Raw genomic sequence first — 27,093 nt, 5'->3', positions numbered from 1 at the left:
TATTTGCCATGAAGTGATGGCACTCCTAGATATATAGCCCAAAAGAACTGCAAATAGGTACTCAAAAAAGTACACGTATACACCTGTTTACAGTAGCAGTGTTCACAACAGCCCAAAAATATAAACAGCCCCCAAATCAACAAATGAATGGATCAACAAATCATGGTATATACATAGAGGGTCTACTCATTCATAAAAAGGAATGAAGTATAATGAAATGTACTACACAATGAGGATGAATCTCAAAAACATACTAACTTTAAAAGGTCAGATATAGAAGATCACATACTACAGGATTTCATTTACATGAAATAACCAGAATAGATAATCCATAGAGACAGAATGCACACTAGCAGTTGGCAGGGGCTGAAGGGTGAGAAACCTATATGCAAGTCAGGAAGCAACAGTTAGAACTGGACATGGAACAACAGAATGGTTTCAAATAGGAAAAGGAGTACGTCAAGGCTGTACATTGTCACCCTACTTATTTAACTTATATGCAGAGTACATCATGAGAAACGCTGGGCTGGAAGCAGCACAAGCTGGAATCAAGATTGCCGGGAGAAATGTCAATAACCTCAGATATGCAGATGACACCACCCTTATGGCAGAAAGTGAAGAGGAACTAAAAAGCCTCTTGATGAAAGTGAAAGAGGAGAGTGAAAAAGTTGGCTTAAAGCTCAACATTCAGAAAACGAAGATCATGGCATCTGGTCCCATCACGTCATGGCAGATAGATGGGAAAACAGTGGAAACAGTGGCAGACTTTATTTTGGGGGGCTCCAAAAATCGCTGCAGATGGTGATTGCAGCCATGAAATTAAAAGACACTTACTCCTTGAAAGGAAAGTTATGATCAACCTAGATAGCATATTGAAAAGCAGAGATATTACTTTGCCAACAAATGTCCTAGACGGTCAAGGCTATGGTTTTTCCAGTGGTCATGTATGGATGAGAGAGTTGGACTGTGAAGAAAGCTGAGCGCCGAAGTATTGATGCTTTTGAACTGTGGTGTTGGAGAACACTCTTGAGAGTCCCTTGGACTGCAAGGAGGTCCAACCAGTCCATCCTAGAGGAGATCAGTCCTGGGTATTCAATGGAAGGACTGATGCTGAAGCTGAAACTCCAATACTTTGGCCACCTCACGCAGAGTTGACTCATTGGAAAAGACCCTGATGCTGGGAGGGATTGGGGGCAGGAGGCGAAGGGGACGACAGAGGATGAGCTGGTTGGATGGCGTCACTGACTTGATGGGCGTGAGTTTGGGTAAACTCCGGGAGTTGGTGATGGACAGGGAGGCCTAGCATGCTGCGATTCATGGGGTTGCAAAGAGTTGGACATGACTGAGTAACTGAACTGAACTGAACTGAAGGGTGAAGAGAGTGGGCAATGGAGGAAAACTACTTAAGGAGTTTTACTTTGGAGAGACAGAAATGTTTAGGAACTAGACAAAGGCAATAGCTGCACAACATTGAATGGAATAAATGTTAGTGAATTTTTCATTTTAAAATGATCAATTTTATATTATTTGAATTCTACCTTAATGAATTATTTTTGAAAATACCAAAAATTAGAAGTAAATGTAAAAGATACTAACTGAAAATTAAAAAATATTGAGAGAAGTTAAATAATACTTAAATAAGTAGAAAGATGTATATACTATATTCCTCAGATTCAACACATTAACCAAAGTTTAAGCTGTTTTTGTTTAGGTATAGAAACTAAGCCTCTAAAATGATAAAGAAATGTAAAGGGCCAAGAGTAGCCAAGACAAGCAATAAGAACAAAGCTGGAGAACTTACATTATCATGTATTAAGATGTATTATAAAGCTACAGAAATATGGTATTGGGACAAGAAGAAAAGACTACAGTATATCATACCATGCACAAAAATGAATTCCAGGTAGACTATACATCCAAATGTGAAAGGCAGACTAGAATATGACACAGAACATCTCCACAGCTGGGTTAGGGAATCATTTATTAAATAGGACACAAGTAGTACTAATCAAAAAGGAAAAATGCTGGCAAACTGGAAACCACTAAAATTGAGTTCATCTCACACCACTATTAATAGACAGAAAAGGCAAACCAGGTAAAAGATATTTGTAGTAGCATGCATAATGCAATTACTACCCAGAATATATGAAGAGCTACAAATTCAGTAAAAAGCAAAGAAAAACGGGAAAGGCCTGAAGAGATAATGAAGCATAAAGGAGATCTTCACTTGCTTCAGCTGTTAGTCAACCAAGTCCAGGAAGCACAGAGAGCCTCAGGCAGAATAAACCCAAGGAGGAACACACTGAGACACACAGTAATAAAACTGACAAAAATTAAAGATAAAGATAAATGATTAAAATCAACAAGGAGAAAATGACAAATAACATACAAGGAAAGGCCTACAAGGTTATCAGCTGATTTCTCAATAGAAACTCTACAAGCCAGAAGGGAATTGCACAATACATTTTAAGTGATTAAAGGTAAGAACCTACAAACAAGAACACTCAGCCAGAGTCTAGTTCAGATTTGATGGAGAAATCAAAAGCTTTACAGACAAGTAAAAGTTACCACCAAACCACCTATAAAACAAATACTAAAAGAACTTCTTAAGGCAGGAAACACAAGAGAAGGAAAAGACCTATAAAAAATAAACCCCAAACAAATGAAAATGGTAATAGGATCATAAACAGTGACAATTACCTTAAATGTAAATGGATTAAATGCATCAACCAAAAGACACAGACTGACTGGGTGGATAAAAAACATGTATGCATTCACTTCCATTTACCACATCACTCTATTTAACCCCCCAAACTGTATGTAATTATTTTACATTGTTAATCATGTTTCCATTATGGCTTGCAATTGTAATGATCTTTTATTTTTTGTCTGGCTATTGATTGTGAAAACTGATAAACATCTTTTACTTCTGAGATTATGTTACTATTGTTCATTTTAATAATACTGTATCCTGACTGGTCAACAGAAAATAATAGGATTCTATATCACTAAAACTACCATTTAATAGAAAAACCTGTAATTACTTTTTAAAACCCAGATGCACATTAGAATTACCTTGGAATTTTTTTTTTTAATCCAAATGCCACAGGTATTTTTTTTCTACAAAGCTCCAGATGTGATTCTAATGAGCTGCCATGTTTAAAAGCAACTGGACTTTTATAATGATCTTTTACTTTTATCTAGTTTGTTTCACTTTTCCTATTTGTATTAAGTACTCTCATTTCATTTAGTTTATGTTTTCCAATTTCCCTATCTCTTTTTTGTTCTTTCTCAAGTTTTTATGAAGTGTAGAAAAGCTTTTGATACATATAAAAAGAGAGAGTATATATAAATGTATATATTATAGGAAACTTTAAATTTTTGCTTACCTAAAAAATTAATGACATTTTGGTTCTCCTTGTCTAAGTAGGAATAGAATGCCAGATTTCTAATTTATATTCACTCAAAACTTTTGATATAGTGGATTCATTCTGGCATCTAGCATTACTCCTAGAAGTCTCTAGTTCAGTTATTATTTTAGTGATTTTTTTTAAATTTGAATGAGGCTTGAAATCTCTAATCCAATTCTGAAAACATAAAGAAATATTGTGTTGTAAAAAACAAAACAGGAAACATGATACAGGATTAACTAAGGTACAGATTTTGTTCAAACTTCACAAAATTTTATGCCAGTGTCCACTATGTTTTCATACTTTCAAGATTCTACATTGTATTTCGTTGTAACGAACAGCTTCAGCTATATGCAACAAATACTGATAAATTCTCTTCATTTTTATTGTTACAAATATTTTCTACTTTTCCTTATAATGGCTTCTTAGATACATCCATCATTTAAAAGAAGACTTTAAATTTCCAAATAGGATGGGGTTTTTTAAATGTCCGTGATATTAATTTCTCATTTAAATGCTTTCTTCTCTGCAATCACCCTCTGTTTTTTCCAGTCTTTTAATTTTATGGAAGTTTTCAATGGTTAAATCAAAGATTTCTCTGGGTAAATGTCAAACTGCACTTGAAAACATGTAGGTTATTTCCAACTATCTTTTGATATTGAATTCTAACATAATTCTACAGTGATAAGAGAACAAACTCTGTATGATTTCAATACCTATAGACCATGAAATTTTTGCACCTTGTTTTAGATCCCTTGTTTTAGTTTCAGTGTTTCCTGGTTTATAGTCTATGGGAACTTGAACAGAATTTGTATCCTGTCGTGTGAAAATTGTACAAATCTTAATCATGTTGAATTAGTTCACAGTGCTTTTCAAGTCTACTACATCCTTCTACTTTCCTGTCTATTTGTTCTATTAATTTTTAAGAGTCTGATATTGAAACTCCAACTAAAACTCTTTTAATATCTACTTAAAAAGATAACTGTAATATATAGTGAAGCTATATGTAACTGTTTTCTGTATTTTCCAAGTCTCCTGCAAAAGTATTATAACACTTTCATAATTTAAAAAATTTAAAAAAGATCAAAAATAAATAAATAAAAAGACTATTTCAAGACTTTGCCAACCCCAATTTAATTAAAACTATAGAGCCTTAAAGTTGTCATAGGGGAGAAATGAAGAATAATTCTGCATCAATACAGCTAACAAATCTGGTAAATACTAATAACAACTACATACAAATATATGTCAAACACAGTATCCTGAGCAAACGACCTAGAACAAGTTATCTAATTCTCTGAGCTTCATCTCCTTCCTATGTAAAAATCTGTTCAACAAATATTTATTAAGCACCTACCAGATACCAGGCACCAGAAAGTTTTCCAGAGGTGTACACATGCATTTAAGACAGAAAAAGATACTAAGCAAATTTTCCCTTTAATCACTGAGGATTTATAGCCTGAATACATGCTTGGCTCAATCCTAAAAATAACACATCTAAGTACTTTCTTCCTTATCTATCAGGGAGAACACCCTCCCTACAAAGCCTAAATAGCCAGTTTGTTAACATCAAATAACAAAAATTTTTACCAAACTTAATACTCTCTCCTTAAGAGTATAAAGACTAAGAAAGCTATAAAATGAAACTGCTTATTAGTTTCAGGTATTTAGCTTAAAACTATCTGCAGGTGATTTTATCTTTAGGGTTTTCTTCATGGAAGAAAGAACAGATTTCCACAATTCCCCAACTTTATCACAATGCAACCACAAACTTTACAAGCACCAAGTATTTTCACACTGTCTCCAGGTATTCTTGACCCCCCCACCCACCAATACACTTTACCCTATTAACTTACTGGCAAAGCAAGTACAAATGAGAATTTTTTTAAGCAAAGTCTAGACTGATCGCATTTTCCACAGAGTCGTGTCAGTATGGCCGAAAACTACCAGAAAAGCAGAAGCCAGGAGAGAAATGCTGCCAATCCTTCCAGAACATGCAGTTTCGATTCTTACTGTGTAATTTTACTGAAATGAAAAGATATCTAACGCTCCTATGATCAGTTGAAAAGTATCTGAAGCACTGCAAGAATTAGAAAAGCAGCAGTATTATTTCCATGTGCCAGGGCAGAGAAGCAGTGAAACATGACTCATATTTATTTTCACTGTTCTTGAGCTGTCTTAGGAAAACCACCGAGCAGTGGCAGCTGGGTATCTTCTTCAAAAAGTACCTTATCCTTTATGGTTCAAAAGTTAAAGAGGCAGAAATCTTTTGGAAGACCAGCAAAATGATGGGTACCAAATATCACAATTACTTTCAAGGCTTTCTTGCTAAAGTGGGTTTTGCTAGTGGGTTTTTATTATGCATGTAAACTTACATTAAGAGAACATATTACAAAGCTGCTGAAACTAAGATACATTCACTTGCTAGAAGCTCAAGTCCAGGCTCTGCCACTTTGAAGCCATGAGATCCTAAGATAAAACTACTACTCTGAACCTGTTCCCTTATTCATAAAAGGAGAACATGCAGGTCTCATGGGCAAAAAGAGCCTGAAAGGGAAACAGAAACCACAGATAATTCTAAGACAACACCCACCCAATCAACATAAACTGCACCTGTGCAAAATAACTGTATTCTCTTAAAGTCCTAATATTAATGAAAAGCCAACTATGTTGTCCCATTACTTTTAGAAACCTAGTTAAGATAAAATAACTAGATAAGTTTTCTCTCATTTTCAACCTGTAAAAAAAGAGTTATTTAAATAAACAAAGCAATCAAAGTGAGAGACTGAGGTACTACAAAACCAAGAAAACCATAAAAATCTGCCCCCAAAAAGTAGCTCTTTAGTGCCAAGAAATGGGAGTTCCTTTGCCTATATTGGGCTTCCCTAGTGGCTTAGAGGGTAAACCATCCGCCTGCAATGCGGGAGACCTGGGTTCAATCCCTGAGTCGGGAAGATCCCCTGGAGAAGAAAATGGCAACCCACTCCAGTACTCTTGCCTGGAAAATTCCTTGGACAGAGGAGAGTCGGAGGCTGCAGTCCATGGGGTCGCAAAGGGTCGGATACGACTGAGTGACTTCACTTTCTTGCCTATATTAAAGCTAAGAACAACTCAAATTAAAATTTTAACACATTTCAAGTAGTTGTTTCAGACACTTGCTAAGCAGAAAGACACATGTGAACAGTAGGAGATAAGGATATGGTGGGAGGAAGGAACAAGGCAGATCCATGGGCTTGAAGTAAAGTTTTATAGAAGACTCACCAGTGATAAGAAAAATAAATAATAAAGGCAAGACAGGAAAAGGAGAGATTAAGCACAAAAAACTGTCTCTCTCATGCTTTCAGATACAATTTCCTACAAGTCTTCTTAATAATTTTTCTTGCTTAATGCAGGTAGACTCTTTAATAGTTAAAACTCAAAGGCTGTAGACTTTACCAGTATTTCCCTGAAGGCCATTTCCAGAGGCACCCAACAAAGAGAATGAGAAAGGAAAAGGTCTACTGTCAAACTCAGAATTTGACTCACAAGGCCACCAAGGTGGACTTAATTATTACCATTATCAGTTTAAATAAAAAGACAACATTCTTGGGTTAAGAAGTAAACATTTATCAAAGGTTAGTGGATTTATTTCCAAGTCTACTCTACCCGATCCACTGAAAGACTTTTCCTAAACATAATTATTTATTGGAATAAATTTTAAAAAACCACCTCAGGGTAGTAGAGGTAATAAGATAAGGCAGACAAGAAGCTCTGAGAGCATAAGGTCTTGCTTAAGATTGATAACAAAATTCAAACATGTTTCTACAAACACCTGTAACAATATATACAAATATCTATACCTATAGATAAATAAATACTACATACTACACTTAACTACCTTTGAAAAACAGTGAGTTTTGTGTAATGGAGCATGGGCTCAGAAGTTTGAACTCCCAAATTGTCACTAATGGCACATGGATTACTTTGAGCTGAAGGAAGTGAGATCTAACATATGCAGAAAGAATTCTTCTCAGACCTTCTCTCATTTGATTAAAAGCAGAAACTTCCAAGAAATGAGGCCTGCCATAATGAGGACTCTCTGGGTGAGTTCTATGGTGATAAAGATGGAAAGTTAGCACCAAGATGCAAAAACTTTACTAAAATAACCTATATCTTCTATTAGTTTTCCCACATATTTACCTTCCCAAAATGTATTGCCCCTAAAGTCCAAACTCCTTTGTGTCTAGTCACGTCTCCATAATTTATAACCCTTTTTAATACGGTATATAAGCTCTCAAGTCTCAAGGTGAAAACCACCTCTTTTTGGGTCTTCACTTTTCTGTGATGCCCTTATGCAAGCTTAAAAAATGTATGTATGCCTTTTCGATTAATCTGTCTTTTGTCTTTTTGATTTGCAAGCCTCAGTCATAGAGCATAAAGGGATAGAAGAAAAGTTTTTCCTCCCCTACATAAACTATTAAAAAACTAAATCTCTAGTGAGGCCATTTTCAGTATTCTATTGAATCTGGTCCTCTTACAAACTGTTTCCTGATAAGTAAGTTAGACTCTCTTTGTAGAACAATCCTTTCAGACAACCCAATGCCATAATGCAGTAGGGACCCGAGTCTGGCAGGGCTGGGCTGAAATCCAGGTGCACTCATTTCTCTTGGGGGTGATCTTACTTATCTGTTTGTTTCTGCAGTTTCCTCATCTCTAGAAACATATAGACAGCATATATACCTCCCATCCTTCACTTCATGGCGTTTGTGTAAGATTAAGGCTGGGCACATAATTACATTTCTGTATTCATCTTTCCTCTACTTCTTTGTCCATGATTTCTCAGTATAGTCCCTCAACAATTAGTCTGATCTATAATATTTCAGTCTAAAAAGAATTAATCTTTTTTTTCCTGCAAATCATCATTTACTTATGGGCATAATTTTTAGACTAGGAAAAAAAATTTTATTACCAAAGTAAAAATGCAAGTGAAGTTGCTCAGTCATGTCCGACTCTTTGCAACCCGGTGGACTGTAGCCTACTAGGCTCCTCCATCCATGGGATTCTCCAAGCAAGAATACTGGAGTGGGTTGCCATTTCCTTCTCCAGGGGATCTTCCCAGCCCAGGGATCGAACCCAGGTCTCCTGCATTGCAGGCAGACGCTTTACCCTCTGAGCCATCAGGGAAGCCCAATTCATAGCTAATTATCTCTGGATTATATACTATTATAGTCACATGCACATAAACTCATTTTTTAATTATGAGAAGGAAATTAATGATTTTAGGAGGTTTAAACTAAACCTCTGAGGACTGAAAAAGAGAAGAGGTGGTTCAGCTTATACTGACGTGAAACACAGATTCATGATTAATCTCAAAGGCCAAGATATAATATACTGTATGATATACCACCTTTTATGGAAAAAGAATGAAAAAATGAATGTGTATGTTTATAAATAAATATATTTTTCTAGCAAAAAAAGCCAGAAACTTGATAATAACAATTGCCTCTGGGAGGGAGAACTGGATAACTCAGGAAGAGAAATTATGGACATTTGTTTTTCACTATATATCCAGTGCATGTGTTATGTATTTTTAAAAACCACTATTTTTGTAAAATAGAAAAATCAGAAGGCACCAAAAATATTTGAAAGAGTATATTTTCCCATCAATTAGCCAGACTCCATTATCTTTTGTCCTCTAACAATTTACAAACTCCCTTTCATCTAAGAGGAAAAAAAACTTTGAAAAATCTTTTTAAAGTGAAAATAGAAGAGTATCATTGCGTAAAGATACACAGTATTTAGCTTTCTTCTGGTAATCTTTATGACCTGAGCTTTTCCTTTTTCTTTCATTTATCTTTGGCTGTGCACATTCTCATTTATTTTGGCCTTTGCTGCTATGTGAGTCTTCCTCCAGCTGCAGCAAGCGGGGGCTACTCTCTAGTTGTGGTGTGTGGGCTTCTCACTGCAGTGGCTTCTCTTGTTGTGCAGCACAGGCTCTAGGGCTCCTGGACTCTAGAGCACAGGCTCAATAGTTGTGGCACACGGGGCTTAGCTGCTCCGCATGTGGGATCTTCCCAGACCAGGGATCGAACCTATGTCTCCTGCATCGGTAGGCAGACTCTTTACCACTGAACTAACGGGGAAGCCCTCCATTTCTTTATTAGATGGAAAACCTACTAAATTAAAAACAAGAAGGTGCTTTAACTGCAAAACTGCTGTTGAACAAGATTTTAACAGGCTGGATTTCCTAAATGGAATGTGAGAAATTCTTCCCCCATCAGGATAACATTGATCTTTGGATCAGATACCCCTCTCTCCCATCTCCTGAGAGGACCTCTACATTCATTATGCTCACCAAGGAATCAAGTACACAAAAGTACCAAATATTGCAGTGAAGGTCTGCAGTGAGATTGGCTCTACCTGTATGTTTTCTTTCTGTACCAGTATTTACTGAACACAGACAGTAAAAGCTGACAAGATAGTTACAGTTCTAAGTTTTAGCTGCTATAAATTTGTTTAGAAAAACTAAGCACCGAATACGAAAGTCTCTAGACAATGTCCAAACATTCATTCCAGCTTCCTATAAATTCCCACCTACAGTTATACCTTAAAGTGGAATCTGTTTAGCTGTCTTCCTCTTAAAAACTGACTCCTCTGTGCCTCTAACATGTAACTAACCCAAAGTAAATAACCTACCAATGGAGACAGTGGGGAAAACAAAGAATAACCTACTTCTCTATCGTTTCATGGGGAGTCACTGACGACTCCCAGTTAGGGACAATTCTGTGCTTAACACAGTCACATCCAATGCTGTTCTGTCACACCATCCTACACCTCTAAGCTGGGGGACAACTCGGCAGGAGTACTGAAGGAAACTCAAGAAGCAGCAGGACAGAATGCTGAGCTGAATGGCCTTTTAATATCCCTTAGATCCTATGACTGAAAAACAAAACCACAACAAAAAAAAAACTTCAAATATTCTTAAAAGGGGGGAATTAATTCCAAAATATTTTGAACCAAGAGTTGGCAAAGGTTTTCTGTAAAGGGTCAAGTAATAAATATTTTCGGCGTGTGGGCCATACAATCTTAGCAGCAACTACTCAATTCTGCCATTTGGGGCACAAAATCAGCCATGACCAATAAGCAAATAGACATGGTTGTGTTCCAGTAAACTTTATTCACAAAAACAGGAAGACAGTTCGTAGGCCATAGTCTGCCAACCCTTGTTATTTCTAAATAAAGATTCTGAATATTTCACATTCAGAAAAATGAACTAAGAAAGGTATCAATGGGAAACCAGCACAGTCTAAATATTCATTGCCTATGATTCCACTATTACTAGAGCTAATGTGCATATCACTAAAATGGACAGTAAATACTTGACTGTTATATCTTTAAAAAAAAAAAATCAATAAATGAATGCCAGGCTTCATTTATACAGATATGCCACAAACAAAGACATGACCGATAGCCTTTTTTAAGACAGACTAAAAATATCTTTATTTTTAAAAGGGAAGTCCATTAAGTTGTTCAGGGCTGAAGCCTGGGCAAGACTGTTTTTGGAGAAAAGGCTACAAATGAAGAAGAACATGGAGTACACAATCCAGTCATAAGACTCCGAAACCCTAGACCACTACCATGTTCAAAAAAATCTTGATACAATAATCAAAAAATAACACAGAAGGTAAAGAGGTCAAGAGCTAACCCCAACACTGTGGAAGATACAAAGTTTGTTTATATTCTTTGTAGAGCACAGGCTCAATAGTTGTGGCACGCTGGCTTTCGGGCTTTAAGTAATAGGTCTAAAAGTACCTATTCTTTTCTACATAAAAGTATTACTTGGCTAAAGGAATGGGATTGGAAGCAGAAAAGAGACTAAAGTGAAGAAAGTGAAGTCGCTCAGTCATGTCTGACTCTTTGCGACCCCATGGACTGTAGCCCACCAGGCTCCTCCGTCCATGGGATTCTCCAGGCAAGAGTACTGGAGCGGGTTGCCATTTCCGACGCAGGGATCAAACCCGGGTCTCCTGCCTTCCAGGCAGACGCTTTAACCTCTGAGCTACCAAGGAAGGCCAAGCACATAGTAAATATTACCTAAGTATGAAAATTCCCCCAAAAGCTACACTGAGTTACAATGATGACCATGAGGATATCCCATATACATAACTTCTGCTTCTTCCTTATTGTTTTTCCATTTGTTTTCCACTAAAAGGGAAATTGAGATTAGGTATCTGTAACTGCTAGGAATTAATATCTTTCTAATCCAGAAGTTCATGAACAGGATTGCGTGGAGGTGGGTATCCAAGGACACTTAGTTTCGTGAAAAATACTTTTCTGAGTGTGTTTATATATGTGTGTGTACAAGTGTGCAATCCCATGCTTATATCTCTACATTTTTCTAGAGGAAAAAATCCACTGCTTTTATCAGATTCTCAAAAGGGTCAATAAGTCTAACAGTAAAAAAATACTATCAAATTTTAGAAATACTATGTGTGTATGCTAGAGGGAAGAGGACCTAAAATGCAAAGAGAGCTTCTTCAAGGTCACTGATTAAAAACCCCATTCACATCTAATCTGGAGTGAAAAGTGAAAGTGTTAGTCATTCAGTCGTGGCCAACTCTTTGTGACCCCATGGTCTGTCCATGGAATTCTCCAGGCAAGGATACTGGAGTGGGTTGCCATTCCCTTCGCCAGGGGATCTTCCTGACCGAGGGATCAAACCTGGATCTCATCTGAGCTATCACAGAGGCTGGAGTAAAAATGTGTGAACGGTTTAAAACATAATTATACCGATCTCTCTCGAAGCCTGTTATGGATTGGATTGTGTTCCTCCTAAAAAGACATGTTGAAATCCTAATCCCTAGGATTTCAGAATGTGACTTATTTGGAAACAGGGTCACTGACGTATAATTAGTTAAGGTAAATGATTTAACACTGGAGCAAAATGGGTCTCTAACTCAACATCACTGGTGTCCTTAAGAGGAGATGCAGTCGAAGACAGAGATACACAGGGAGAACTCCACCTGATAACAGAAACAAAACTGGAGTTACACATTGGAGCTACAAGCAAAGGAATACCAAAACTGCTAAGAAAAAATCAGCAAGAGGCAAGGAAGGACTCCCTTACAGGTTTCAGACACACCATGGATTTTGGACTTCTAACCTCCAGAACTGTTAGACAATAAATTTCTGTCATTTTAAGCCATCCAATTTGTAGTACTTTGTTACAGCAACCCCAGGAAACTAACAGAAGGTCAAATATCATAGTAACTAAAAATAAAGTACAAAACAAAAGGCTTTCTAAACATGATCATGTGTCCTTATGACCTAATAAACACATCATGGGCACTTTCCAACAAACATGACAGTTTCAATTACCAAAACACACTCTACGAAATAGTTAATTAAGAGATGGAATGGCTTTTCTAAAGGGGTACAGGCAAGAACAGAAGAAAAAAGTTTTATGTATCAGAAATAAGAGACCAAAATAAAGTTAAAGATCAGATCCCAGAACAAATCAATGGGATATATCACTGACTGTTCATCTAAATACTGTATACAGATAAACAGTGTATACTGATAAATTTCAGTATACAGTAGCAGATTCAGGGAAAGCAGTGTTCTGATTATCTACTGCTATGTAACAAAATCACACTAAAACTTAATGTTTGAAAACAACACAATACACAATAATCATTTTTATCTTGTCTCACTGTATCTCAAAGTTAGGAATTTGGAAGAGCTCTAATAAGCAGTTTTAGCTGAACAGTTCCAGCTCCTGCTGTTAACAGTCATGTACTCTGTCCACATGAGGCAGTCTGGGATAGCATGCCAATCTCAGGCTATAACCTTAAAGGCTGCTGAAGACTTCAAAACCAGTATTTTGTTGAGTTGGATAGGGAGCTCACCTTTTCTGACCACACCTTATTGCTCACAAGTGCATCACATGATCACCCAAATTCAAGGGAAAGGGGCATAAAATGCCACCTCAGGATGAGAGAATAATCAAGGTCACACCAAAAGAACATATGAGAAGGAAGATATCGTTACAACTACCTTCAGAAAATGCAATCGGCCACAGAGAATATGGTAAAGTGACTGATATTACTCTTGAAATGGTCAACCCTTTGAAACTGTCCCACAGGTTATCAAACTGATGACTAAAAGAAATTCTTGAGCTTGTCTTCAGTTCAGTCGCTCAGCCGTGTCCGACTCTTTGTGACCCCATGAATTGCAGCATGCCAAGCCTCCCTGTCCATCACCATCTCCCGGAGTTCACCCAGATTCACGTCCATCGAATCCGTGATGCCATCCAGCCATCTCATCCTCTGTCGTCCCCTTCTCCTCCTGCCCCCAATCCCTCCCAGCATCACAGTCTTTTCCAATGAGTCAACTCTTCGCATGAGGTGGCCAAAGTACTGGAGCTTCAGCTTTAGCATCATTCCTTCCAAAGAAATCCCAGGGTTGATCTCCTTCAGAACGGACTGGGTGGATCTCCTTGCAGTCCAAGGGACTCTCAAGAGTCTTCTCCAACACCACAGTTCAAAAGCATCAATTATTCTGTGCTCAGCTTTCTTCACAGTCCAACTCTCACATCCATACATGACCACAGGAAAAACCATAGCCTTGACTAGACAGACCTTAGTCGGCAAAGTAATGTCTCTGCTTTTGAATATGCTATCTAGGTTGGTCATCACTTTTCTTCCAAGGAGTAAGCATCTTTTAATTTCATGGCTGCAGTCACCATCTGCAGTGAGTTTGGAGCCCAGAAAAACAAAGTCTGACACTGTTTCTACTGTTTCCCCATCTATTTCCCATGAAGTGATGGGACCGGATGCCATGATCTTCGTTTTCTGAATGTTGAGCTTTAAGCCAACTTTTTCACTCTCCTCTTTCACTTTCATCAAGAGGCTTTTTAGCTCCTCTTCACTTTCTGCCATAAGGGTGGTATCATCTGCATATCTGAAGTTATTGATATTTCTCCCAGCACTCTTGATTCCAGCTTGTGCTTCTTCCAGTCCAGCGTTTCTCATGATGTACTCTGCATAGAAGTTAAATAAGCAGGGTGACAATACACAGCCTTGACGTACTCCTTTTCCTATTTGGAACCAGTCTGTTGTTCCATGTCCAGTTCTAAATGTTGCTTCCTGACTTGCATACAGATTTCTCAAGAGGCAGGTCAGGTGGTCTGGTATTCCCATCTCTCAGAATTTTCCACAGTTTATTGTGATCCACACAGTCAAAGGCTTTGGCATAGTCAATAAAGCAGAAATAGATGTTTTTCTGCAACTCTCTTGATTTTTCCATGATCCAGCAGATGTTGGCAATTTGATCTCTGGTTCCTCTGCCTTTTCTAAAGCCAGCTTGAACATCAGGGAGTTCACGGTTCACATATTGCTGAAGCCTGGCTTGGAGAATTTTGAGCATTACTTTACTAGCATGTGAGATGAGTGCAATTGTGCAGTAGTTTGAGCATTCTTTGGCATTGCCTTTCTTTGGAATTGGAATGAAAACTGACCTTTTCCAGTCCTGTGGCCACTGCTGAGTTTTCCAAATTTGCTGGCATACTGAGTGCAGCATTTTCATAGCATCATCTTTCAGGATTTGAAACAGCTCAACTGGAATTCCATCACCTCCACTAGCTTTGTTGGTAGTGATGCTTTCTAAGGCCCACTTGACTTCACATTCCAAGATGTCTGGCTCTAGATTAGTGATCACATCATCATGATTATCCGGGTCGTGAAGATCTTTTTTGTACTGTTCTTCAGTGTATTCTTGCCACCTCTTCTTAATATCTTCTGCTTCTGTTAGGTCCATATCATTTCTGTCCTTTATCGAGCCCATCTTTGCATGAAATGTTCCCTTGGTATCTCTAATTTTCTTGAAGAGCTTGTCTTACAAAACAGCAACTAAGGGAACACCTTATTAAAAACCCTTCTGCTTGGAATCTGCTTCCATCAATCAAACTCATCTTCATTATTTCTTCTGACTCTTTAAACACCCGCTACAGATATACCTCTGTAGAATGGGTCCCTACAGTATCAGAGGCTTATGCTGCTTTTCAGAAACTTGGAGTCAACTCTTATCCAGTTTAAGCTGGCTAAGATTTTTGGCTGGGACCACTGACACTAAAAGGGCTTCCCTGGTGGTGCAGAGGTTAAAGCGTCTGCCTGCAAGTGGGAGACCTGAGTTCGATCCCTGGGTCGGGAAGATCCCCTGGAGAAGGAAATGGCAACCCACTCCAGTATTCTTGCCTGGAGAATCCCATGGATGGAGGAGCTTGGTGGGCTACAGTCCACGGGTCGCAAAGAGTCGGACACAATTGAGCGACTTCACTGACGCTAAAACTGGGCCTATGCAAGTGTCCAACAAATGATGTCAGAGGGCTCAAAAATCCACCCTTAGATCATGCTAATTTGAACATGCATCTCAAGAAGCAGCATGTAGCTTAGATACACCTGCAATGAATACTGATTACCTCAGCTTTTCCCTACCAGCATTCACCTTTCCCCATGCTTAATACCACCCCGCTTCTTTATTCCATAAAGACTGCAAACCCCTTGCCTTCAGGGAAGTGAATCTGAGATCTGTTCTCCTACACCTCCTCACTTGGCTGCCTCCTGAATAAACTCCTCTACTGCAAACCTTTGGGTCTGTTGCAAGCATTTTGGCCTACTGCATATAAGGCAAATGAACCTGGTTTAACAATACATTTAATCCATGTCTGACCTATTTCATAGGAAATATTTAAGCCGCCTAAAATGCCTTTTAAAAACACGGCCCATGGGTCTCATATTTTAAAGTACAGATGATTCTTGAACAACACAAGTTTAAACTACATGGGTACAATTATGCACAGATTTTTTTTCCAATAAATGCATACTACAGTACTGTATAACATAGTCGGTTGAACCTGAGGATCCAGAATCATAGAGTGCTGTTTCTTAGTCTGACTCTTGGCAATCCCGTGAAGACTGTAGCCCACCAGGCTCCTCTGTCCATAGGGATTCTCCAGGCAAGAATACTGGAGTGGACTGCCATGACCTCCTCCAGGGAATCTTTCCAACCCAGGGATCGAACCCAGGTCTCCCACACTACAGGCAGATTCTTTACCATCTGAGCCACCAGGAAAGCAAGCCCACAGATACAGAGGGCCAACTGTAAAATTACACATAGATTTTTTTTTACATCCATGAGGACTGGCACCCCCACTGCTGCTCCAGGGTCAACTGATTTTGCCTAACAAATAATCTCATTCACTTAATAAAATTTTCATTTCCCCATATTCACTTAACTGTGAATTTCTAACCAGTAGATTTCTACTTGGAGTTGACATACTTGCAGCCAAAAACAACCCAATTCATTCTAGTTAGACTATTAAGAGGACTCATATTGTAAGTGAGCATATATTTTCTTTTAAAATTTTTGATAGACTCTCATCTAGAGGTATATTGAGAACCACTAATGTCTTTTAACTATATTTTAATAACTCTAGAATCTTTATTTATATAAAGATTAAAGATTAACTTTAAAAAAATAACTCAAGAGTCTTAAGTCTTTTGCTTAAGACTCAACATAAATGAAAACCTCCTCTGTAAGTAAGCTGTAAACAACAAAAAAAGGGCGAAAATCCAAACTCAAAATGTACAAGTTGATAAGAATAGTGGGTTCCTTTTTGCTTTCAAAAATTAAAGCTTACAAAGCATTTTTCCCACAAACAAAAGAATAGCTCTAGCATCTTGGTTTTCAATAAAAGATGCTAGTGTCTAACCCTGTTGTAAGCACCCATTGAAGTAAATATAATGGCCACTCTGTTTGCCTACACAGATACTGATGCCAATATTTAACTCTCTATATCCAATTTTCCCCAATGTCTAGGATACTTCTCAGTAAGGAATCTCAGTAGGTTCATCAGTCCTTAGGGCACTACTCAACTATTTTGAATACTGACATTGCTGTGTTAAGCAGGGCACTTTAACAAGTTAAAATGGCTCATTATCCTGGAAAATTACACATTAAGAAAAATCAAGACTCATAATTCCTTTGAATTATAAAAATTAAACACACAAACATCTTTAAATATCAAGTTTTACTTCATCAGAGAGGAAATGTTAATTTGACAGCATTAAAATTACCAGCTGACAAGAAAACTTAAATTTTTCAGCAACACCCATTTTCTGTCCTTTCTGTCCCTTTCTTTCTGTACCAGTAGGGTAACATCTCTACCATAAAGCCTACAGAAGAAGGACTGTGCTCTTGTTAACACGTCTGGTCAAAAGCAATTCCACTGCTTGCAAAAACATGCATTCAATTCCATTCTGGGAGAAAACAATTCTTAAAAAATAATCTCCAAAGTCACACATGATTTTTCTTTAGATCAGTAATTGTGCTACAGGCTCTCCTTACCTTAATAAAAATATTTACATGTTAAGACATGTAACTTCTATCCTAATACTTTCAAACTCAGAAAAGTGAAATACCGTATACAAAGATATCCTAATATTTCAAGTGTATTACCAAAGATAAGATTTCTTAAACATCTACAAAACAGAGAAATCAAAATATCCTATTTTGCTTAAAAATTCATGAAAGTTGTCCACCTGAAAGTTGTCACAATATACCTAAAATTAATATAAAAATATTTTACTCTTTTCCTCTCTGGCTGCTTTAAGATCAGTAACCATCATGAATGAAACAGTAATTCTCCAGACCAGGGAGTTCATGACCAACCAAAAACAAATTGTCATCAACATCCTTCACCCTGGGAAGGCAAAAGTAGCTAAGATAGAAATTTAGGTAAAACTAGCCAAAATGTACAAGACCATTCCAGATGTCATCTTTGAATTTGGATTCAAATCCATTTTGGTAGTGGCAAGACAACTGGCTTTGGCAGGTTTTACAGAAAGAAAAATGAACCCAAACATTGACATGCAAGATATGGCCTATATAAGAAAAGACCTCAAAAAAACAGCAAAAGGAACGAAGAACAGGATGAAGGAAGTCAAGAGGACTGCAAAGGCCAACCTTGGTGCTGGCAAAAAGTGAGCTGGAGACTGGACAACAGAAGGAGTAAAGATTCTGCAGTGACTGTGCAAATTTTTCATGAGGTGATTAATAAACTAAGAATGTTTATGTGAAATAAATATATATATACACTTCAAATTATTCAGTAAAATTAACTTTAACAGGAAAATGTTCCAGGTATACCCTGATCATCACATGTAGACTACACACAAGTTTATCCAAAAAACTGACTCAGGCAGATTACTAATCATGTACCCTATGTGGTCTAACTTAAAGCTATTGAAGCCTATTCATGAAGATTAGTAATTTTAAGAACAAGATGACAGAATCAGATATTTCACTGGTTACAGAAGAAGTCAGACTTTGTTTAAAAGAGTTTTATTTAGTCTGATTATGATAGCAAATGTCTTTAACAATATAAAAGTGCTTTGAAGATCCTGCTATATGCTGTATTTCCTGTTTCTCTGTGTCACTTTCTTATGAAGCCTTCTCAATCTGTTCCCAAGGCTGAACTTAAAAACAGGCTCTACTCAGCCAAGGCAGCATTTTCCAAATCGTGGTAAATGGGACTGGGAAACTGTACATTTTAGCCCTAACCAGGAGAGTTACAAAATACATTAGCACATCAAAGACCTACAAAATGTCCTGAGGTAAAGAAACTCAGTAGACCTCTTTGAAAACCTGCTGCTAAGTCACTTCAGTCCTGTCTGGCTCTGTGCAACCCCATAGACGGCAGCCCACCAGGCTCCCCCGTCCCTGGGATTCTTCTGGCAAGAACACTGGAGTGGGTTGCTATTTCCTTCTCCCTTAAATACAAGAATACAGTCTCTCAGAAAACCTCCTATTGAGACACAGAACTTCAGATCCAAGTAAAGGAAAATATCTCAGATCTTCAAAGATTTTCAAATGGAGGAAAGGAAGCCAGGTTGAAAGAAGGTGGGGGAGGCAGAGGAGGGGGCAAAAAGGTGGCCTTACAGACGTCTCCTGCCACCTGCAGATACCCAGGCGTTATGGGACTTTACCCTGGGCCTCCAGAGAAGCGAGGACTGGAACTCGGCCCTACCGGAAATCAGAACCAGAATTCGAGTTCTCTGCCGAGAGGAGGTGATCAGTCTCCAACCCTCAGCTCAGGCTGAGGCCCTTCAATTCCTGTGTCCAGGACCAGGGGACTAGAAAAACGGGGAAGAGTAGAAAGGGTTAAGGAGAGGAAAGAGAGAGGGAAGGGGAGAGAGGTCAATATAGTCTCTTGTCCCTTACCAGTCGGGGCACTCTGGCCAGTTGTCTGTGTCAGGAGGAGACCAGGGACAAAAGGGTCCCAGTTGTCTAGGTCTGGTCCATTGGCAGGCAAGCTGGCCCCTGAGTACCCCGAGTGGTCAGAATGCCAGTGAAGAAGAGTCCCCACCAGAACTGCCATTTGTTGCAGGAAAGGGAACCCCTTCCAGGGCCTGAAACTGGGCTCTTGTCTAACACTAGGAAATGAATTGCCCAAGGAGACACATGTGCTGACAAAGCAAGAGATTTTATTGGGGAAGGGCACTCGGGTGGAGAGCAGTAGGGTAAGAGAAAGCCTGGCCTTTCACAAATTTCCAAACACAGCTAAGTAAGCAAAGTGCCTGAGAAGCTCATTGATTACATCAGCCTTCTGAGGTAATGACTGTACAAACATGAGCCAAACCTCCCACAAACTACACATGATTTAGAAAGCATGACCTTCCATTGATCCTCAAGACTACTTCTGAATAAACTATAAAGACAGTTATTAAGAGTTGCAAAAAAAAAAAAAAGTTGCAAAAATGAGTATGCTATTAGAATGTACCAAAGACTTCAGTTTGTACCCAATTACTAATTCTGGATGCTGAAACTCACAATGCAGCAAAGCTTCTACCAAATACACACACTCAAAACATGGAATTCTGTAATTTTCAAGAGGAACAATCAATCATCGTTAGTGAAACTGTGTTGTCTTTAGCTGGTTATGGTTTTTAATTATAATTATTCTTATTCCTAATTAAAAATTACCATTAGTTGAACTTCATGCTTCCCTGGTGGCTCAGAGGATAAAGCATCTGCCTGCAATGCAGGAGACTCGGGTTCAATCCCTGGGTTGGGTAGATCCCCTGGAGAAGGAAATGGCAACCCACTCTAGTATTCTTGCCTGAAGAATCCCATGGACGGAGGAGCCTGGCAGGCTACAGTCCACAGGGTCGCAAAGAGTCGGACACGACTGAGCGACTCCACTCACTCAATAAACCTGTAGAATGTGTTACACAGTTCCATCACCAGTTTATTTGAGACCTACCATTTTCTAGCTAGTCTAAACTTTAAGATAAGTATATTTTTTTGTCATTCAATTAGGAACCATCCATATTCCTAACTGCTGAAGAAAGTTCCTCTCCTCCAAAATGCTTATACCTTGACAATTTAGTTGCTACTACTCCACTAAAAAGAAAGAATTACTGAGCTACAGAATGACCCAGCTAAAGGGCTGGGATTAAGAGCTGGAGGGTCACTGTTCTAAAAGTCCTCACCTTAGCTATGGGGCCACTAATGTACGGGCAGGTCTTCTCCCTGGTCACCATGTCCACACCAACCAAATATGGCACAAGGACTTGGAATCAGGGCCCTTCGTGGAAGTAATAATAGCTTCTCTCATCTTGAATGTCAATGATCCCTCTAGTCTCAAGTTTTGGGTAGGAAGCTTCCAGGAAGGTCTTAAAACAACTTAATCCCATAACGAAGTCTCTTCTCAAAAATCTTTTCCTGGTCTATCTTTAAAACTTTCCAGGTTCTGCTCTCTGATGACTGGGGGAGTTGGGTGAGAGAAGTTGGGGCAGGGGAGGGGTTGGGGTTCAAGAGGGAGGGGATATATGTATCATTATGGCTGATTAATGTTGCTGTATGGCAGAAACCAACACAACATTGGAAAGCAACTATCCTCCAACTTTGGAAAAAAAAAAAAATTTGCCAGGTTCATATGTACAGCTTGCAACAAAATGCTGTCAAGCACAGAAAGATACAGAAAAAAGGAGGGAAGTGTTTGATGATTTGGGGGATTCTTACCTTTTTCTAGCTCTGAAAATGACTTAATGCTTCTAAGAAGCCTACCCTATTAAGCTTGTAACCAAAGGTTAGGGATTAGAACACATACAGCAAAGTAAAAATATCAGAGTTTAAAAATTCAGAGAATTCTTGGTCAATTTATCAATTGAGCATCAAAGTCCAAAGCTAAAAACTCTAGTTGTTAAGATATCTCCTTCTCCAGAAACTGAGGTCCACAATGAAAAGAGTCAAGATAGTAAGAGCAACACTGCACCTGACCTTGGGCAAGTCAATTAAGTGCTCTGATAATCCACAGAATTTACTGAAGAGGAGGCTAAACGACTGATGGAATCCTCCTCTAGTTCTCAAAGTCTAGCTATTACCATGTATTGGAAGATGCTATTTCCCAATAACACATGAGATACTCAGAAAATTATTAACTCAAATGGGTCACAAGGGTTATCACTTTAAAGCCATACACCCAATATTCATTGATCTTCAAACAATCTATGCCCTGCTCTGCAGAGTCAAATGTCCCATTTAGCAGCTAACTGATCTGTTCCTATCTCCTAAGGATTCTGCTCATGTTGCTGCTGCTGCTGCTGCTGCTAAGTCACTTCAGTCGTGTCTGACTCTGTGCGACCCCATAAGGGCAGCTCACCAGGCTCCACTGTCCCCAGGATTCTCCAGGCAAGAACACTGGAGTGGGTTGCCATTTCCTGCTCGTGCTAATACCCATAATTATGATTATATTGGGTTAGCCAAAAAGTTCACTCAGATTTTCCCATAAGGTGGTACAGAAAAACTGGAATGAACTTTTTGGCCAACCCAATACTGTTAGCTATAATTCACAAGTTTTTAAAACCCTATACTTCTCAGAAATGTATTTAGGACTATCCTTCAAACTAGATGCACAATAAACACTTATGATCTCAGGGCTCTACTGAAAATTAATCCTTTGTCAGATCAATACATGTTTCTAAGCCCCTGTGTATCATATCTAGGAGTTTTTTTTTAACACAAATGTGAACATCAAAATACTTTTAACAGATCATTTCCACCACAGACCTGAACTATTTAAGAGAAACAAAAGTCAAAGAAGTTTTTTCCTTTACCTCCAAAAGAGCAGTATTTATGTATTTATTCATTCTTTTTTTTCTTTTTTTTCTTTTCTTTATTTATTTTTTTTGTCTTTCATAGCTTTTATTTTTATTTTTTTAATTTTTTTTTTAATTTTAAAATCTTTAATTCTTACATGCATTCCCAAACATGAACCCCCCTCCCACCTCCCTCCCCATAACATCTCTCTGGGTCATCCCCATGCACCAGCCCCAAGCATGCTGTATCCTGTGTCAGACATAGACTGGCGATTCGATTCTTACATGATAGTATACATGTTAGAATGCCATTCTCCCAAATCATCCCACCCTCTCCCTCTCCCTCTGAGTCCAAAAGTCCGTTATACACATCTGTGTCTTTTTTGCTGTCTTGCATACAGGGTCGTCATTGCCATCTTTCTAAATTCCATATATATGTGTTAGTATAGTGTATTGGTGTTTTTCTTTCTGGCTTACTTCACTCTGTATAATCAGCTCCAGTTTCATCCATCTCATCAGAACTGATTCAAATGAATTCTTTTTAACGGCTGAGTAATACTCCATTGTGTATATGTACCACAGCTTTCTTATCCATTCATCTGCTGATGGACATCTAGGTTGTTTCCATTATTTATTCATTCTTAAGTCATATTCTATCTCATGTTAATTCAGGATGGACAGCAGCCATTATATAAAGTTCCATACACTTATTCCAAAATCTTTTGTAAAATCATTGCTACATACTCATTAAATTGGCTTGTTCTTCCCCAAGAATCCAACTAAGAATGGGTCTTTTAAAAACTTAAGCATTTGCATGATGAAATTTATAATTTCACTCAATAATGAAAAACACTTGTTTGTAACAGGTCAGGAGCACACAGAAATAAATTTAAGTTGAATTTTACCAGTATGCTGTCTGCCTAAACATTAAAGAATGAATTATTAAACCAGAATCTCTATTATACAAACACTCAAAGATATCTGAATGTTTAAAAAGGCTTATCAGCCCCCTGAAATTATATGAAAAACTGTGCATATGTGTATTTTTTCTGAGGAAAAGAGATAGCACAAAGATATGAGGAGATGCTCAAAGGGGCTTATGACCTTTGACTAAAACTACATTATGGGAGATATTTTAAAATGTTAATTTTCAACTAATAGTTCCAAGTTTTTAAATCAATACTCCAAAATAATGATACAGTGGTATGAATTCCTTACATTCAAGAAGGAGTTCTCAAGTGACTGCCATGCCAACAGTTTTTGGCAAAAATTCCATAAAGACAAGAATGACCTAGAGGAGATATTTCAAAGTAATCTTAAAACTGTCAAATGGTTAACACTTACACATACACGTATCACACACCTCACCAATGTCATTTCCCATTTAGAATCTCTAATCCAGGCACATGACCTGATGTTACTATATTGTTTTATATACAAACAGTCAAGTCTCTCCAACTACTTATCCCCGTCATACAGCAAATTACATCTAATTTCTCTTGCTCAAAACACTATAACATACAAATCTCAAATATATTTACATGAAGAAATTTCCACTTCAGTTAGATTAGCGTGTCCACTGTTATACTTATCAAGCCATACAGTAACAACTGGTAAAAACATCTAGGACTTGCTTCAAAATTTAAAAGGCGGGGGGGTGGGGGGCAGTGAGTGAGGATACAGATAAAAAAGATTCACCACAGGCTGAAAATTGTTAAAGCTGGTGATATGCATGTATAAAAATATATACAAAGAAGAAAGCTCCTGAATCTGTCTTTAAGAAGCTCTCTATTCTACTAGAACAAATAATTTCACAATTTGTATGGAAACACAAAATACCTTGAATAGCCAAAGCAATCTTGAGAAAGAAGAATGGAATTGGAGGAATCAACCTGCCTGACTTCAGACTATACTACAAAGCTACAGTCACCAAAACAGTATGGTACTGGCACAAAGAGATCAATGGGAAAAAGCAGAAAGCCCAGAGATAAATCCACGTACCTATGGACACCTTATCTTTGACAAAGGAGGCAACAAAATACAATGGAGAAAAGAAAATCTCTTTAACAAGTGGTGCTGGGAAAACTGGGCAACCACCTGTAAAAGAACAAAACTAGAACACTTTCTAACACCATGGTGGTGGTGGTGGTTTAGACGCTAAGTCATGTCCAACTCTTGCAATCCCACGGACTGTGCCTGCCAGGCTCCTCTGTCCATGGGATTCTCCAGACAAGAATACTGGAGTGGGCTGCCATTTCCTTCTCCAGGGGATCTTCCCGACTCAGGAATCGAACCCAGGTCTCCTGCATTGCAGGCATATGATTTACCAACTCAAAATGGATTAAAGATCTAAATGTGAGACCAGAAACTATAAAACTCTTAGAGGAAAACATAGGCAAAATACTCTGACATAAATCACAGCAAGATCCTCTATGCCCCACCTCCCAGAGTAATGGAAATAAAAACAAAAATAAACAAATGGGACCTAATTAAACTTCAAAGCTTTTGCACAACGAAGGAAACTATAAGCAAGGTGAAAAGGCAGCTTTCAGAATGGGAGAAAATAATAGCAAACGAAACAAGTGACAAAGAATTAATCTCCAAAATATACAAGCAACTCCTGCAGCTCAATACCAGAAAAATAAATGACCCAATCAAAACATGGGCCAAATAAATAAACAGACATTTCTCCAAAGAAGACATATAAATGGCTAACAAACACATGAAAAGATGCTCAACATCACTCATTATTAGAGAAATGTAAATCAAAACCGCAGTAAGGTACCATCTCACGCTGGTCAGAATGGCTGCCATCAAAAAGTCTACAAACAATAAATGCTAGAGAGGGTGTGGAGAAAAGGGAACCCTCTTACACTGTTGGTGGGAATGCAAACTACTACAACCACTACGGAGAACAGTGTGGCAATTCCTTAAGAAACTGGAAATAGAACTGCCATGTGACTCAGCAATCCCACTGCTGGGCATACACATGCAAGAAACCAGAATTGAAAGAGACACATGTACCCTAATGTTCATTGCAGCACTGATTACAACAGCTAGGACGCAACCTAGAAGTCCATCGGCAGACAAATGAATAAGGAAGTTGTGGTATGTGGAATGGAATATTACTCAGCTATAAAAAAAAAGGCATTTGAGTCAGTTCTAATGAGATGAATGAAACTGGAGCCTATTACACAAGTGAAATAAGTCAGAAAGGGAAACACCAATGCAGTGTTTTAACACACATATATGGAATTTAGAAAGACAATAATGATGACATTATATGCAAGACAGCAAAAGAGACACAGATATAAAGAACAGACTTTGGGACTATGTGGCAGAAGGCAAGGATGGGACCATATGAGAGAAAAGCACTAAAACATGTATATTATCATATGTAAAACAGATGACCAATGCAAGTTTGATGCATGAAACAGGGCACTCAAAGCTGGTGCTCTGGGACAACCCAGAGGGATGGGGTGGGGAGAGAGGTAGGAGGGGGTTCAGGATGGGGGGAAACCTGTATCCCTGTGGCTGATTCATGTCAATGTGTGGCAAAAACCACCACAATATTGTAATTAGCCTCCAATTAAATAATTTAAAAAAAAAGAAGCTCTCTGTTCTATCATGCAAGGCAGCCTTCTTCAAACGTTGTATTTTTATGTTTGCAATTTTCCATAATATAAAGTTTAAAGAAGTCTGCCTTGCCTATTAGAACAGAGAGCTTTTTAAAAACAGATTCAGGAACTTTCTTCTTTGTACATCTGCCCAGTAAAGAGCAAATACTTACTTTTATAAACTAATTTCATTCTTTATGTGAAAGAGAGCAGTATTACTTCTCAATGAAACCTCAACAACTCTGATGATATTTTATTTAAACGATTCTTTTATTAACCCAAATAAAACATATTCATAACTACTTACTGTTTACCTACTTTCTCAGATAGTCTGTTTTGAAGAAGATATAAAAAGTAATTGATACTCTCTAATGAACCAAGAATCTGAAAATACCCTCAAGGATCCAGGGAAAAATGGGCAGGGAAGGAAGACAGTGGATGAAGAGAAAAAAAAGTAAAAAGCAACAAATACAGTTGTTTAAGAAAAGGCTTTAAGGCCTTCATATTTTTTAATAAGAAAAAAGGCATACAGTTTTCTTCAAGCTAGACAGGTCTTTTAAGTTCCCCTCCTCATCCTGTTCTACAGATGAGGAAGCTACAGCGCAGAGAGAGGAAGTGACTTGCCTCAAGTTACACATCAAGTTGCTAACAAAACCAACATTAAAATTCAGATCTGCTGATTCACAGTACAATGTAAACTTTCTGTATCAAAATTTTTTCTTCTACACTATAATATTCACTACCTGAAGAGAATGACTACTTTATTATTAATATGCACTTCAATTCTGTATTATACCATACTGAAAAAAAAGGAATAGACTAAGTAAAGGTGGAAGACTGGGAAGAAAATGCAAAGAAACTGCTAAAACGGTTAGACACAAAGACTACATCCACATACCACACTTCCTTCATCCTGAGACACATTTG

At 38.0% G+C, this 27,093-nt stretch overlaps 1 protein-coding gene and 1 pseudogene across 2 annotated transcripts in view; one reads left to right on the top strand and one right to left on the bottom strand.

Annotated features, from left to right (window-relative positions):
- FAR1 (fatty acyl-CoA reductase 1) overlaps positions 1–27,093 on the bottom strand; it is an 80,137-nt gene that overhangs the window by 46,367 nt on the left and 6,677 nt on the right. The window lies entirely within an intron of this gene.
- LOC102191719 lies at positions 18,012–18,471 on the top strand (annotated as a pseudogene).

Source organism: Capra hircus, chromosome 15 (assembly GCF_001704415.2).
Source record: "Capra hircus breed San Clemente chromosome 15, ASM170441v1, whole genome shotgun sequence".
Taxonomy (NCBI): domain Eukaryota; kingdom Metazoa; phylum Chordata; class Mammalia; order Artiodactyla; family Bovidae; genus Capra; species Capra hircus.
Note: the sequence above shows the minus strand (reverse complement) of the source record. Positions and strands in the feature narration are given on the sequence as shown.